Raw genomic sequence first — 14,468 nt, 5'->3', positions numbered from 1 at the left:
TTGGGAAAGAAAGATGTCAAGAATGCTCATTTAAGAGGCTCTCACATGAGGCAGGTAGATGCTTGCGTAGCACAGCAGCTGATGTTATGCATGTGATATAAAACTTCATCAAAACCTTTGACTCAGCAATTTTGGAACAATATAAGAAACAAAGCAGATTTCCTCTTCTGCTTGATCCTGGTCATATTACAGCTGTTATGGGACAGCAATAACGAATGAGTTAATAATCCATTCTTGCCTGTTTGTTCGAAGTGAGAAATGTAAACTGATACCCAAACTAGGGATAGCGACCCTTGTAACTAGAGTCTTGGACTAGGCAGAAATTCAGTTGCACAAATGCTAGTCAGAATTGGAAGCGTATTCTCATGATCCCTGAAACGAAACAGGATGTGATGCCACCAACAAGGCTGACCAGGTACAAAAAATTAATTCCTTCAAAGTTGTAACAACTTGCTTTCCTTCAGTCCCTTTTCTTCTCTCTGTGTAGCATATGGAGATAACTCTCCTGAATGTGTTATCTAATCTGCCCCTAGGGTGGGACAATTACCTATCTCCCTTTGCAGATCAGACTGAGCTTGCAATTTAAACCTAAGAGAAAATATAAATCATTTTTCTAGTTATTGCTAGTCTCCAATCTTGTCATGTCTTTTGTGAATGAAAGACATAGAATGTCAAAGGGATGATAATGAGATCTTGAAGGGAAAAATATATATACGTAACATTTTGCTTCCTGTAGTAGTTAAAGAACGTAGCCCCACAGAAGAGAGAAGGTAGGTATTTAAAAATCCAGTTTAATAAAAACAGAAGTTCTAGAAGAGGAGGAAAAAGATATAGCTTTTTTGTTGTTTTTGCTGTCTATTTTAATTGATTTTAATGATGAATAGCTGTTCAGCAGTTCTAATTCCACCAAAGGGAAGAAGAGCAGATGTAACGCATCTTTAAGTGAACAGAAGTGTCTCGTTTTTCTACTTTTTTTTTTTTTTTTTTTTTTTTTTGGTTAAAAATCACCCTTCTGGGACATGGGCATAGATGAGGAGCAGGTAAAATTAAGGAAAAATACTAAATATTGAGTAGCAGCACTGCGATATCAAAACCACTGGATGGCTGATTCAGATACAATGCAAGCTTACGATTATATATAACAAAAAATCAAATTTTAAATAGTTTTGCATGTTATCACTATGTTTTTATTTAACAGAAACTTAACTTCGAAGATCCATATGGGAGTTGGGGACCTAGTTTTCATTTTCTTTCTAACTAGAGAGAAAGGGATTTATATAGTCTTGAAAATGTTTTAAAGGTAGAATCCAGTGGAGTCTCAGCTTCTTCAGCAGACTTCTCAGTCTGAAGTTTTCTTTATCTATGTTGGTTGTTCATTTTGTGCACGTGTATGTGTTAAGTAGTTTTATTCATGCTTATAGATCTATTTGAGCTCATGCCACTCTTACTCTGAGAGTGCTGTAGAATGAATTATTTGTTTAAAGTATCATGGATAATTTAAAAATCATAAATATGTCAATTTTACTTTCGCAAGTCTACAATTCAGAACTCTGCTACAAATAGAGTAGAAGATGGTGAAAGCTAAATAAAAGGGAGTGAAGTCTGATGAGAGGAGGGGGGCAAAATGTGGCATAATGTCTTCCTCAGTGTTATAGACCCAAGGGAACACAGGAATGTATACTCAAAGTGGACAGTACTCATCTGCTCCAGCACCATGCTCCAGAACACAACAGCCCCGAATGGATTTAACCTGTATAGATGTTCCCATTACTTTTTGTGTGTTGCCTTTGAAGTATTTCCCATGGTAGCGATTGCTGTCTTATGCATGTACGCCATATGTGCCCATGCATTGCAGAGGGGAAAGGAACTTTGCTTTTCCACACAACTGATCCCTAATGCAGGGTTGCACATATTTAGCTTGCCTCTGCTGGAATGTGTTTGTTGTCCGTTTGCAGGATGCTTTCTGACCCTGAGGAATTGGAACAGACAATGTCTGTGACATAAGAAATAGTAGCTTGTGCTGCCCGCTTCTTGTTTTGTCCTAAATTCTGCCACTTTCTCCAATACATCCACCTATTTTTTTTCCAAAGTCAAGACATTCTTTGCACTTTTGACAAGCTACTAGTGAGATATTTCCCATCTGGAGAACTCTTTAAGTACACCTGAAAGTGGAGCATATAACTGTGATTCTTGTTTGATGGGGCCCTTAACCATGATGTGTCAGTGTTGAAGCCTGCCTGTCCCCTAGCTAAGACCAGTTTTAAAACAACAAAACCAAAGCTCCACATCTCCTCTCTTCCCATCCCTACTGTCATTTAGAGATCAATATATATATAAAGTCTCTCAGAAAAATGCTCTCTGTAGTCTGTACCTTTTGTTGCTGACTTTTAAAGTCTTGGTCATGGTAAGTGTGCCTCTTGACACCTCCCTGGCCAGGTACTGACCTTTCTAAACAATATGTGGTTTTGCAGTGACTTGCAAAGTTCTGGTGCATTTTCAAATTAAACTATTTTCAAGCTTGCCTTCGATACCATTTTCTGATGTCTAGATCCACTGAGATAGTTATATCTGCCTTGATGAGATAATAGTGAATTTTTGTTTTTGTGTAGGGAAGTACTTAACACAGTATCCTAGTACTGCCAGAGATTTGAGGGTGCTGAGGGCTATGGCTTTACTTTCTGAGTTCACAAAAAACTATAATGTGGAGTATTAAGAGTGCTTGGTTACCTTTTTTACTTTCCAGTCTATGGGATTGGACAACTAAGTATCTGAATGTTTTTATACACCAGCTTGCCAGCTACAAATAGAAATACATTGTATTGGGTATTATATAAGTAAGTTTAATGGTTATGATTTTAATTGTTTGAATGTTGTTTACAAGACTGAAGTGTTCTAGTGCTGTGATGATGGGAGACATTAACAGCTCGAATAACTACACAGAAGTATTTCAGTACAATTGACAACAAATGATAATCATGGTTGCATTAAAAACATATCTTGGTTTTATTTTGGAGGGTATGGGAGACTAAATGCCAAGATCATTCCTTAGTGTATTCATAACAATTGCAAAGATTAGTCTGCCCCTGCATTAAATCAATTCAGACTTTTCAAGCTCTTGCTTTATGTGTATAAAAGAAGGCAAATCCTTCCCGCTGAGGTTCAGCAAGCCACTCTCTCATTGTTTTACCTATAGGAGTAACTGATGGAGAAGAGGATGAAGCTTTCCCCTGCTTTCCTTTTCAGGTTTTGTGACTGAGAGGATTCAGAAGGCATCAGCCTAAAAACACCTTGTGTTGTTCAGACCCTCAAGTGAGTATGATTTTACAAGTTAAAGAGATTGGCTCAGTTTCTGAGAGTGCTGTCTGGATCGTACTTTAAGAAATAAGTGGAAAGCTTTTTGAATGTTTTTTGTGCTTTTGAGCATGAGAAAGGCTCATGGTGACATTCTTTTAACAAGAGTGATGATGATGATGATGTGAATACTTGTCACATCTGTTTACTCGGTCTGGGACTAGCTTCTGCAGAACTACTATGTGATGTATTTGCATGCTGGTGTGTTGGGGAAATGCAAGAAAAGATGATGCCTTCTTGTGTGCCCGTTTGGGGAAGGGGAGAGGTAGAATATTTCCTGCAAAATATTTATTGTGGCTTACTGTTTTAATAAGCGCATATATATATATATATATATATATAAAATGTATATTTAAAGCATAATAAATAATATTCTAAAAGCGTTGATATAGAAAACTGATACTATTTTGCATCTTTAAGAGGAAAAGGCTTTATGATGAGCATTTTAAAACTCTTTATTTTGACAGTTACAGACTTTATTAAAGAGTTTGGAAACTTGGAGATAGACTATGAATTTGGGAATAGCGCGTACAGCACAGTTCTTTATTCCAGTGCCTTCTCCCAAATTATTTCTATTTTCACTATTTTCACTATATATTTCACTGTAATCACTATTTTAATCCAGTGATTGTGTAACTAGCATTAATCGATGTTTTCTGACTTGCAGACTTCCCAATCCTTGGTCAGTGCTGTAGCCAGAAAGTTGGGCTGCTTCCTGTGCTTTTTCATTTTCGTTCTAAGATTCTTACGTTTCTTTATGTACATTGGAACAGCTTCAGTGAGGAGGTAGTGTCCTGCTCTTCTGCATAATGCCATGTGGCTTATCTGTCTCTCAGAGGAGATTTGAATGCCTTCATGCTGAGAAGGTCCAAGAGCCTAGCTCTTCATCTCTTATGCCTCTGACTGCTGGACTGATGCATAAAATTGGGCATCATTACCAAGCTGTGCTTTTCAGGAGATAGCAACTAAAACTGTTTGGGTGGTGAGAACTGGGTATGCACTCGGCATTCTTAGAAGATTTGGATTGTCAGGGTTATCATAATGCCTTCGGCATGGTGCCAGTTAATTTCTTGGATCTCAGTGGAATTGTGTGTCTAGTTGCTATGGCAGGGGCAGTTTTAATTGTGTATAAAGGAGGAATTTTTAGGCAAAACAGAAGACACCTAATGACACTTCAGATCAGGCAGATACTTTCTGGGGGGTTACAAATTCAGACATGGGTGTCTGAAGTCTGACTGACTCCTATTTTAGACAACTAAATTCCTTTTTCAGTTTTTGTCCTTAGCAGAATTCCAAGGGATGTACTTTGCTGTTTTTGTAATAAATACTGTAAAAGGGAGCCCAAGGGTTGAGCCTGCAAATCATGTAAATAATTTTTGCAGTAATGTTTCCAGTGCAGCTTTCATCACAGGAATAGAAAGATCAAGTGTGAAATGCATTTTTGGAGTAAGGGTAGTGCATCAATTAAAATTTATCTGACCTTATAAAATGATAGTGGGAAAGCAAAGACCTTGAAGTTTGAACCACATCAGATCTTACTATTTCTTTAAAGTTATTTCCGTTATGTTTATTATGAAAGCAGACAAACACATGGTAAACAATCCAAAACCCTATCAAGGATTCCCAAACACGTTCAGGCCAAATTCCAGCTTTGCCTGTTGCTTTCAACTACTCCTATCAGGCACATACCATATGGTCATGAAAACAAATATATGGACAGCTTTTTCTTTGTCAAATAGTGACAAAACAGTTTGGGACCATATGCTACAGACGTGAGTGAGCACTGGCTTACATCAGCTGAGTGAACAAACCCAGAAGAAATGTACAGTTGCCTATACTCCACTTGCTGCATATATGTTTCTACAACACAGAGCAAGAATTTATTCTGTGGTTTCTTCACTATAGTGATTTCACCTCAGCTCTGCCAACTGATTCTCCCTCCATGCATATTCATCAGTGAAATATGAAATGGAGGTTTTTGCAGTCAGTGACAAAAGCTTATGCAAGCAATTTTATCTACTTATGTTTGCAAGGTAAGAAACTCAGCTGAACAATCGTAAATGCCAGCTGAACACAGGCTCAGATCTTTAAAGGCTTTAGGCAGGTAGCTGCTTGTGTTTTAACTGGTTAAACTTTGCTGTAAAAGTCACAGGTTGCAGCACTCTCTCAGCCTCCTGAGCAAACTCCTTTGTGTATTGAGTTCACCTACTGCCCTGCACTAAAACAGAGGCATCAATATCCTGTTGCTCCTAGGTACTACTGTGGTGAGGATGCATGCCCAAAATAGCTCCTGAAGGGAGCCAGAGACCTGGTTCATCAGGTCTGGTGTGAAAGGACTTGGCACTGCAGGTTATAGCCAGCTCCACAACAACCTTCGGGGAGCCTTTCTGCTGGCACCTAATAAGAGGTGTGCTTATCATCACAACCAAACAGCAGATATTGCCAGAATTATGGAAGAAAATAAAAATGAGTGAAGGGAGAAGCAATGCATTCAACTGTAGACCTGGTTATGCTTTTTTGTTTGCTTTTGTTCCCCACCACCACCAATTAGTCTACTGAAACAAATGCAATACTGTGTAACTGGAAAGTAGCAAATGCACAGACTACATGTAGGTGGTGGCAAAGGTGGCAAAATAGTGAAGGGGGAAAGAAATTGCCAGGCCAGACACTTAAAAAAGTTTTTGCAGTTATTCTCTCTTGTTAGATATACATTGGAAACCATAGAGGAAGAAAAGGACACGTATTTTCTAAATGATCAATCTATAAGTTGAAAAGGTGATGTAATCATCTGCATGTATCAGTTAGTCTTGTTAGCACAGAAAGGAAAATACAAGTGCTTTGGAAGAGAAGGCATCTCCAATACTATGCAGAGCTCAAACCTCACATGTTCAGAAAGATTAAATCAGAATCCAAAATGCCAAAATGGGGGGAGGGGGGGGGAATGACGACACACAACCCACTAAGGTGATCAGGGAATACAGAATCAGTAATTTCAGAGGAGAATAGAAAATGTAGGCTTGCTTAGTGGAATAAAATGAAGGCTGAGGAGCTACTCAATAGCATTATACAATAGAGAGGGGAAGTGGGAAGCTACTTATGCAAAAGGATAATAGTGGCACAAGAGATAAGGGGTATAAACTGGTCATGAATATATTAAGGCTGGAAGTTAGGTGTAAGTCCCTGACTATCAAAGATACAAGGTCTGGAGCACCCTTTGATTAAAAGTGTGGAGCTTAAAAGAAAGATCCTCACTACTCCTGAATTAAGTTTTGGACGTTTCTGAAAGGGATTATAACATATGCTGCTGTGTTAGCAAGGCACTGGGTTCAGTCAGACAGTCCTGTGTTCCTGCCAAAGAAGGATCTGGGTCCCCCTTTGACATCTGTAGGTGCCAGAAGAGTGTTCAATGTGGAACTGGAGACCGAAGAGGAAAGAAACTGGATGCAAGAGCATGAAGTAAAGAATATGCTGCAGCATTTGCCTTTGTGGTAAGGAGCAAATTTCATTGCAAACAAATTTCATTGAAAGAAAAGTAAATTTAGAACTTGATTTGGGGAAGAGCTTAGAAGAATTTGTGTGTATGCAGCACCACTGTAAAGCATCATATCCTTAGAAATTAAGCCTAAAACAGTAGGAATACTGTATTTATACAGAATGTATACTGATTACATTTTACTATTAAGTTATAAGTTAAATACATAACAAATATTCAGGTGTCATTAATATGATAGGCTTTTGGGGGACAGTTTGTATGAGGTAGTTAACAGATGCCTGCTCATGGCTCAGCATTGTCTTAGTGGACTGACTTCTTCAAACTACAAAAATGTAAACTAAAAAGGATTTAGGAAAGCCTATTTACATTGTGCTCAGGATGTCCCTCTCTCACACAATAATTTTGCTTTTGAAACGTTTTGCAACTTTAGGGTGACAGAACCCTTTTCTGCCCGGTACGGACGGGAAGCACCATTTATTTTTGAAGTTTACCTGTAACAGCAGGGCGCCCAGGAGAGGATGCCAGTGGGGCTTCAGCTGCCCCTTGGAGTAGGTGCTGCGGTGCGAAGGCGCCTGGGCGCTTCGGGGGCAGGAGCGATGGGTTTCCGCCGGGCGGTGCTGTGTGGGGGCAAGAGGCGCCAGTCCTGCGGCCAAGGGGAAGGAGGCGAGGGTAGCGGAGCGCTTGGCCGCTCCGGGTCCCCCCCCCCCCGGGCCGTTTTGTTCGGGGTGTTTCTTTGCGGAAGCTCGGGGGCTCCCCGGGCCGGCCCCCGGCAGAGGGTGCCGCAGCGCAGGGGCCGCCCGCGCCTCTCCCCTCCCCGGTGTCGGGTTTGTGCCCGGTGACGTTGGGATGCCGGGGAAGGAGGAGGAGGAGGAGGAGGAGGAGGGGAAAGGAGCGCGGCTCCCTCCGCCCCCAGTCGGGACAGTCCGCTAGCGGGAGCGCAGGGCCGGCGGTGCCAAGGCCGGCTGCACACGCCGCACCTCCCCGCCCGGCGGGGCCGCGGCCAGCGCCAGCCGCCGCCCGGGCCAGGTTCGCCGGAACGCCGAGCCGAGCCGGGCCGGGCCGGGCCCCCCCGGTGCGCCCGCAGGCGGCGGGGGCCGCCGCGCTCCCCGCCCGCGCAGCCCCGCGCAGCGCCGCGCCGCGCCGCGCCGGCCGGGCAGCATGGTCCCGGCGGCGGCGGCGGGGCCGGGCGGGCGGCGGCGGGCGGCGGGCCGCCTCCTGGCCCTGCTGGCGGCCGCCTCGCTCCTCCGCCTCCGCGCCGCAGGTAAGGGGTGCCGCCGCCGCTTCTCGCGAAGGGGTGCGCGGGGAGCGAGCAGGCGGGGAGAGCCGCGCTTGTGTCCGGAGGAGCTGCGCCGCGCTTGTGCCGTCGGGGGTGGCCGAGCCTCCGGCATCCTCCCCAGCTGCTGGCTGCTGTCTTTCTTTTCAACTTTCTTTCCTTTCTTTTTTCTTCTTCTTTTTTTTCTTTCTCTTTCTTTTTTCTTTTTCTTTATTTTTTTTGATCCCCGTTGCAAAATCGAAACCTGATGTTGCGTTTTACGAGGGGGGCGGGGGTTGGCAGGGGCGAGGGAAGCGGCGGCTGCGCCCAGGAGGGCTCGCTAAAACTTCTCCTTCCCCCGGCGCATCGCGGGCTCCGCCGTGCCTCTGCCCGGCCGGTGCCGCGCACCCAGCCCAGTTGGTGGCGACCTGCGGGGAGGGGGTGGGGGGAGTGAAGGAGAAAACAAAGGAAAGTTTGGGGTTTTGTTGTTGCCCGGGGTGGATAGCACCGAGTGGAGCCTCCCTCCTTCCCTCCGCCCGCCCTGCAGCCCTCCCCTCGGAGCGGTTATAATAACGTGTTGTTATTTGCGCTGTTGAGCGTTGCCAGAATCTCCGCGGGAACGAGGAGGGAAGGATTAAAGTTGAAGGGGCAGCCGCGCTGCTTGCAGGCTCGATGGAGGCTCAGCCCGAGTCTCTTCGCGGCGTGTTTTGGTGCTTCAGAGGGTCCCATTTCCCCCGGGTACCTGGCTGACCCCCCCGGGGCAGAGGATCGCGGCCTCGGCGAGCTCCCCCGTCGCTTTTAGGGCTGAGCAAACCGCCCTTGTTCACATCGGACCCTGCGCTGTGGCAGCTGACCGGGCTGTCCGGCACCGCCGGTTGCAGGGACCCTGGGGAGCCGCGATGGTGTGAGAGTTGCAGTTCCTGTAAAAGAAGCCGCATAAACATTTTTTCACTTTTTTTCCCTCCTTTTCCAAGATGCGCTGGTGCTTTCAGGGCAGAAGGGGGGAGATTTCCCTTGTTCATTTTCCCTGTCCTGTGAAATGCGCTGGGGAGGTAGGAGCTGCCCGATTCAGCTCTTTGATCTCCCGTGAAAGCATTCCCTGGAAAATTGCCCTCTCCCGCTTTGGAGCAGATAAGCCTTGCTCCCGGGCTCCTTCCCGGGGCGCTTCGCCCAGGGCCGGAGGCAGGAGGCGGCGGGAGGCACCGCTCCCCCGGCGGGTGTAGGGCTGCCCCTGCCCTGCCTCGGCCGGTCACTGCGCGCTCGGCGGGCGAGCAGGCGGCTCCCGCTCGCCTTTCCTGCCTGGAACTTAATTGCGCCGAAGTGCAGGAGGAGAGCGATGATGTCTTTAAGGAGAACCAGTGATGCTGCAGATTAGAGGGGACTTGTTAATCAATCGCACGTTTGAAAGGGCTTTTCTTCCCTTTGTTGCTCTCGCTAATCCATTTACCTCTCCCCGGGAGGTGACAGATGCCTATATTTCCTGTTATTCAGCTCCGGGGTCCTGGGCCTTGCCATTTGTTGCACGGCCGTGAAGGGAGAGGGTCGCCAGAAAGCTCAGAGGGCTCGGGGTCCTTTTCTTTGCGGGGAGGGGGGGAGCGTGTTACACCTCGCGGATGTGGGGGCAGTTCCCGTGGCGTTTATTTCCCTAGGGCCTTTATTGCTCCCTTTGAAGGGGGCCCCGCTAACAAATTGCACGACGGGCCCCGCCGCCCTGCGCGGCCGCGGGGTCCCGGCCGGGCGCAGAGCCCGCGGCGCCCCCCGCCGCCCTCCTTACCCCGTCCGCCGAGCAGCTGGCTGCGTGTCGAGGGCTCGGCGGTGCGCGGGATCGCCGAGGAGTTTCTCCTCTTCGTTTCCTTGGCGAGCCCGCGCCGGCCCCCGGCGGCGGCGGCCCGGCCTCCCCGGCGGCGGCTGGCTGGTTTCCCGCAGCCCTGGGTGCCCGCCGGAGCGGTTCCCCCTTGGTCCCCGCGTTTGAACCTTCCCGAGGCGGTACAAAATCGCACACCCCCAGTAAAAGGGGGTTGGGGGCTGGTTACTTCCTCCCTCCCCTCTCCTCCCCGTGCTTCCCTGGCAGAGGGTGCGTGAGTCACCTGAGCCACCCGTGAAAAGCCCGGATTCCCGGTGCTTTTCGACACCCGTGGGCTTCCAGGCCGCGGTCTCTTCCTTTAGCGTGGGGCACGGTCATCGGAGCCCGTAAGCACGGTCATAAATACGCCTACGGTCCTGATGTTAAGTGCTATTCTTCTATTAGATTTGCATAACTCTAAACAAGGTATTCGTTCGTCTACGTTTCACCTAAGCGTTTATTTTTGAAAATGTTATTTCAGGCTTTTCTGTGGCCACTTTAAAATTCGATCTTTTTTTGCGAAGTTCTGCTGCAATCAAAGATTAGGATGGTAGTTTGTAGGAACTGGTGATGTGCAATTTTCCAGATTTATAAACTACAAATTTAGATTTACGTGTCTGGTTCTACCTCCTTACCATTAAATCGGAAATGACGTTTTAGTCAACCTAAAGTTAATACTCACATGACTTGCAAAGTATGCAGAACTTTTTTTTTTTTTTTTTTTTTTTTTTTTTTTTTTAATTACATTTCTGTCAACAGTCTGTGGGAGTGAGAGTTACATACTGGTAACCTTGTGTTATGATTTTGCAAACCCTGTGGTTTGTTAACTTCTAACTGTTATGAAGAAAAGAAATCATTTCTTGGAGTGCAGAGTAAGTGGAGAAATGAAAAAAGTACAAAATTCTTCTGAATGCCCTTAAATGCCTTGTAACAAAAAAGTACTGAGATGCTTGAATCTTTAAAGTCACATTGTGTTTAGCGATAGCCTTTTCCTGACTCTGGTAAATGAGATTCAGCTCTGGAAAATGTATTCAGGTCACTCGGTAAAAGCTCATACAGCTCATTTGAAAATAAGAAATCTTAATACAGCTTTTAATAAGTGCCATTGATTGCATGGCCTTTTTTTTTTTTTTAAGTCAAACTTTAATCGAGCCTTTTCTTGCGATAATTAAATTGTCAAGTAGCTTAGTGGTAAAATTTATCCATGGGTCAAGAGTTGCCACTGAATGTTTTTTCCCCTTGAGCGTCTTGATTATGTTAAACATTTGTAATGGCATTGCAGTCTCTTCTCCGTAATCTCTTTTCTGCTGTAAATAGCATAGAAATGCAAGATGCAGGGAGAAAAGGACCAGTTGACAGACTAGGCAAATTAATCCTATTTAGTAAGCTTCCAGTTGTTTGCAAGAAGGCTGATCTTTTTCTAAATTCGCTGCACTTTGTCTAAGGTGTTAATAGCTTTCAGAACTGTCATTTGCATGGAAATATCTTTGACCATTATTAGAAAAAAATAGTAACCTTAACCCCACTAGCTGTGAAAATGAAATTGAAAAGGAAAGAGTGGTTTTAAATACTACCTTTTTTGATAACTGTGCAAAACTTCTATGTAGAAGACTTGTAGCATTCTCTTCACGGTCTATTTTCAAAGTCTTAATTCAAAGTCTTAATTCAAATTTTGTGTTCGGTAAAGTACTATGTAGAAGCAGTCATCATCTGAAGTTTTTAATCGTGCTGTTGGCTAAGAGGATTTATTTTTTCAGAGCCTCTTTTTATTACTTTGAACGTTGAAGGCAAAGTAAAAACACTAAGTCAACAAACTTCCTTTGTTTTTTGTACATAAATCTTCCTGTAGAAGTTCTGTGTTGTCTTGTGCTGTTGCTCAGAGGGAAGAAATGCTACTTACAGTATTTCACCTAATTTATAGTATCTGTCACTATGTCCTCTGTACAGAGGATGGCTTGCCATTTAGGTTTGTTTATTCATTGTGAGGCTGTTGGTTTGTAAAGGAAGTTGTCATTAGGCTCAGCATGTCTGGAAAGTATGCAAGTACTCAAGTCTTCTAATCCAGTGACTACAAAGTAGTTAAAGCTTCAAAGAAAAGGAAAGGCAGGATTTTGGTGCACTGAAAGAAGATGCATTGTTTGTTAATCCTGTTTTTTTATTGTAACTTATACTGCAAGCTCCTGCAACATCTCCAGTAATCATTTGGGACAAAACCCAATTTAGCTTAAATGATTGTCTTTTCTCTTGATTTTTGTATAAATGTGTAAGTAGTTGGAAGCAAAATGTCATATACCAACTTTTGCATTTGCTTTTTCTCAAGCTTCTGCCATGCACCAAAGTTCATATGCAAACATCTTGCTAGATAATTTTTCTGGTGTTCTCTACAGACTAGATGCACTAGCAACCTTTTCTTCTCTGCATCTCTTTGTCCTCGTCAACTAGTTTGAGGAAGCATTTCCACCTTCATTCCCAAGCAATGCTGACTGTTCTTTTTGAAACCATGAGTAGTTGCATGGCTTTTCTGGGTGTGGTAAAAAGACGCTTCTCAGTCAGTACTGATCCCTTAGCTGTAGAGCATGGCTTTGTCTTTACCTGGCAGCGGACGAAAGATTTTGTTTAATAACACAAACCTGCACTGAACAAGAAATCACACTGGAAATGCATTTCACTGATGGTACATGAGACGAAGGATGCCACACCATTACTGATCCAGTAAAAGGTATTTAAAGAATGAATGTGGCGTTATGTGCCTCTTTTCTCTGAGTACAGAACGGAGCAGGCTGATGTCCCCTAATACCCCTAATAGGGTGCAGCTTCATGGGTGCCTGAAGCTCTGAGCTGCCACCCAAAGGAGGACTTCCACCCTCCTCCTTTCCCTGGCCGGGTGTGTTCTCACCCCCTTCCTTACCATCCTTAATACTTCTGTCATTGCTTACATAGCTAAATGAGCAAGCAGACGCTGCTGAAAACTAAGGATAAGGAAAAAGGATTGTAGGAGAGTGAAAGACTACATGGGGAGAGGTGAAAAGAAAATCAGCAGGATGAAAACAGATGAGACCTTTTCTGCATCATTATGTTGATATTGCTGGAGCATTACAAGGATATGTTTTGATTGTATTTCTTGCAGGAACAGCAAAGTGAAACAAACCAATGGGCTACTGTTCCAGACCTCAGTTTGCCCAGTGTCTGGTTTTAAGCATGTTGAGTAGTCCAGTCAGGAATTCGTATCCGGTCCCCATAGGTATTTTGTCACTGAAATCTCCATTAATTTCAAACTAAAGTGATGTACATAAGTACCTTTTAGATTTGATACTTCCTCTTCAGGTGATACAGATATTTAAATAGAAACAACAAAAATACATTCAATATTGTCTCTTGTCCAAAAAATCCCTATGTGTATGTTGGCATATCTATGCCACTTCCCCTGAACTTATTATCTATCTTCTAATTGCTCTATTTGAACACTTCCTTTAATATCAGTAGTATAAATATTTTATTCCATAACTCCAGGTTATTGCATCTTGTCCTCGTCAACACTGCTCGAGGCTGTTCATTTAAGTGTTCATCTGGTAAGTATTACTTCAAGATGAAGTGGCTTCTATAACGGATTTTTCCAGCTTTTGCTAGTTTAATGCTTTAATGTTATTTTTCAGCAGTATTGTGAATACAGCTAGAGTGACTTGTATAAAGAGAAGATGAATTCCATTAGAGTTCTGCAAAAAATTGCGAAGGCTTACTTTTTGGCACAACATACACAGCTGCCCATTTGAATCATAAATGAAACTATCAAAGGAATAATTTCTCATCAAAGGAATAATACAGTCATATATTCAATTGTAGGGTGGATAGAGGGCAAATAACTTACAGAAAAAGACAGGAAGAATTTCATCAGTGTTTCTTAAAAAAACAAAATACAAAATCTATGGTTGTAAAGAATATTAAAACTTTGGTTTTTGACTAGTCAGACATAGAAACACTCTCCTCTTCTAAATCGTATGAACCATCAACAGAACTAAGTTCATTTTGTGTAAGTCTGAAAGAGGCATCATACAAACGCATACAAACTAACGGGACTGGTGGGCTCCTGCATGGTGGAGGAGCTTTCTTTCCTGGCTGTCTACAACAGAACAGGTAGAGTTTGCTTGCACAGAGGACATCAAGGATTTTTCTGAAAACTGAGGTTCAGAGGCAGTGATGACTGCACAGAAAAATTTTAGGAGCAGGTTAACTCAGCACACAGCTTAGGCATTTGAGCTGTCTTTCACAGCAAGATCTTTGTATTACTCCTTTAGTTCACAGAGTCCGTCTCTATCATGCACTTTCCTTTCTATCTGCCTTCATGCTTCATAGGAGCTTCCCATAAATATCAGAAAAACTGCTCGTTAGCCTTCCTTTCTGTTATATCTTTGAAAATCCTTATTTAATGGTTAGGCTAAGTGTGCGCTAATGCGCTGGCTGGTATTGCCTGTTTCGTTGTGTACTCTGTCTTAAATTTGTCAAAGATCACAGGCTGTTTTATACACCGCTGA

At 43.9% G+C, this 14,468-nt stretch overlaps 1 protein-coding gene and 1 long non-coding RNA gene across 2 annotated transcripts in view; one reads left to right on the top strand and one right to left on the bottom strand.

Annotated features, from left to right (window-relative positions):
* The first annotated feature begins 8,043 nt into the window (after nucleotides 1–8,043).
* ROR2 (receptor tyrosine kinase like orphan receptor 2) overlaps nucleotides 8,044–14,468 on the top strand; it is a 134,998-nt gene continuing 128,573 nt past the window's right edge. The window contains exon 1 of the mRNA XM_062599322.1: nucleotides 8,044–8,105. The gene's annotated coding sequence lies outside the window, so the exon portion shown is untranslated. The remainder of the gene's footprint in view (nucleotides 8,106–14,468) is intronic.
* On the bottom strand, nucleotides 8,422–9,949 carry LOC134153997 (uncharacterized). The gene is made up of 3 exons (XR_009961303.1): nucleotides 9,871–9,949; nucleotides 8,839–9,016; nucleotides 8,422–8,524 (listed from the first exon to the last, which is right to left on the bottom strand). It is a non-coding gene; the product is annotated as an uncharacterized LOC134153997 (long non-coding RNA).

The sequence above is a fragment of the Rhea pennata genome, chromosome Z (genome assembly GCF_028389875.1).
Source record: "Rhea pennata isolate bPtePen1 chromosome Z, bPtePen1.pri, whole genome shotgun sequence".
Classification (NCBI taxonomy): domain Eukaryota; kingdom Metazoa; phylum Chordata; class Aves; order Rheiformes; family Rheidae; genus Rhea; species Rhea pennata.
The sequence above is the reverse complement of the archived record's forward strand: the minus strand, read 5'-3'. Positions and strand labels throughout refer to the sequence as shown.